At 44.7% G+C, this 1728-nt stretch overlaps 1 protein-coding gene across 1 annotated transcript in view; it reads right to left on the bottom strand.

Annotated features, from left to right (window-relative positions):
• CEP85 (centrosomal protein 85) overlaps positions 1-1728 on the bottom strand; it is a 46851-nt gene that overhangs the window by 27823 nt on the left and 17300 nt on the right. The gene's annotated exons all lie outside the window — the stretch shown is intronic.

Below are 1728 nucleotides of genomic sequence, written 5' to 3'. Positions count from 1 at the left end.
CCACCTTAGGTGTATGTGGCTGGCGCCTTAGCCGGTTGAGCCACAGGCGCCGAGCCATACCTGGCTATTTTTTGTTGCACTTGTCATTGTTGGTTAGTGGGCCCAGGCCTGGTTCGAACCTGCCACCTTTGGTGTATATGTCTGGCGCCATAACCACTACGCTACAGGCGCCAAGCCCACAGTATTTATCTTTTTAATGAAAGCCATCCTAGGGCCTGTGGAACAAATATGTTTGGTTTTTTGAAGGGGACAGAGTCTCACTTTGTCGTCCTTGGTAGAGTGCCATGGAGTCATAGCTCACAGCAATCTCAGATTCTGGGCTTCAGTGAACCACTGCACCCAGCCAGCAAATGTTTTTAAATGATAATATCTGGCCAGGCATGATGGCTCACACCTGTAATCCCAGCACTCTAGGAGGCTGAGGAGGGTAGATTGCCTGAGCTCAAGGGTTTGAGACCAGCCTGAGCAAGAGTGACACCTCAGCTCTAAAAAATAGCTGAGCGTTGTGGCTGGCACCTATTATCCCAAGTACTCAGGAGACTGAGGCAAGAGAATCACTTGAGCCCAAGAGTTTGAGCTGTGAGCTATGACGCCATAGCACTCTACCAATGGCAACAAAGTGAGACTCTGTTAAATAAATAAATAAATCTGATAAAGTACTAAAGTGACTAGTTTTATATAACAAAGTATTTCACGGGGTTCTTAGGGCTTTAATGAAATAATACAGAGAAAAAGCATTGTATGTATTGTAAAGGATATAAGAAATATTTAATTACTATCATTAGGTCCTCTGCCTTCTAGAAACTCATCATCTAAATGGAAAAACAAAATACCCGTATAAAGGCCTGGCAGTTGTTACTGAAGTGCACAAACCAGTGGCAGAGAAAATAAAGATATTTTCATTATTGCAAAAAGGAAAGCAGTTAGCAATGAGTGAACAGGATGGGAAAAGCTTTGTGGAATACTTTGGTGGATCTTGAAGGGTAAGTAAAATCAATATAGCTAGGAGCAAGAAGAGGTGGGAACAGCACAGATGGGTCCATAATGAAAAAGGAAAAAAAGAGCCCAGGTAGGTACTCTGGGAGGCCAAGGTGGGAGGAGTTGGAGACCAGCCTGAGCAAGACCCCCATCTCTACTAAAAAAAGATAAATTAGCCAGGTTTTGTAGTGGGCACCTGTAGTCCCAGCTACGAGGGAGGCTGAGGCATGAGGATCATTTGAACCCAGGAGTGTGAGGTTGCTATGAGCTAGGCTGACACCACGGCACTCTAACCTGGGTAACAGAGTGAGACTCTGTCTCAAAAAAAAAAAGCCCAGGTATGCAAAACCCAAATAAACTGGTATATACTTTCATAGCATAGTAAGACAAGAGACCTGGTAATAGCAACAAATATGCTGGAATGAGTGGAGCAGGGAAGATCACAGAAGAACTGAAGCCTTTGAACTTTATCTCTCAAGTAATAGGAACAATTGAGGATTTATAGGAAAGGAAAACCATAAAATAGGGCTTTTAGCAAGATTAATCTGGCAGCAGAAGATTTGAGACCAATTAATCTATTAAACAATTGTTTCAGGGTGGTGCCTGTGGCTCAGTGGGTAGAGCGCTGGCCCCATATACCAAGGGTGGCGGGTTCGAACCTGGCCCCGGCCAAGCTGCAACAACAATAACAAAAATAGCCAGACGCTGTGGCAGGCACCTGTAGTCCCAATACCCGGGCGTTGTGGCAGG

This window comes from Otolemur garnettii, unplaced genomic scaffold (assembly GCF_000181295.1).
Source record: "Otolemur garnettii isolate 467f Iridium unplaced genomic scaffold, OtoGar3 scaffold00156, whole genome shotgun sequence".
NCBI classification, from domain to species: domain Eukaryota; kingdom Metazoa; phylum Chordata; class Mammalia; order Primates; family Galagidae; genus Otolemur; species Otolemur garnettii.
Note: the sequence above shows the minus strand (reverse complement) of the source record. Positions and strands in the feature narration are given on the sequence as shown.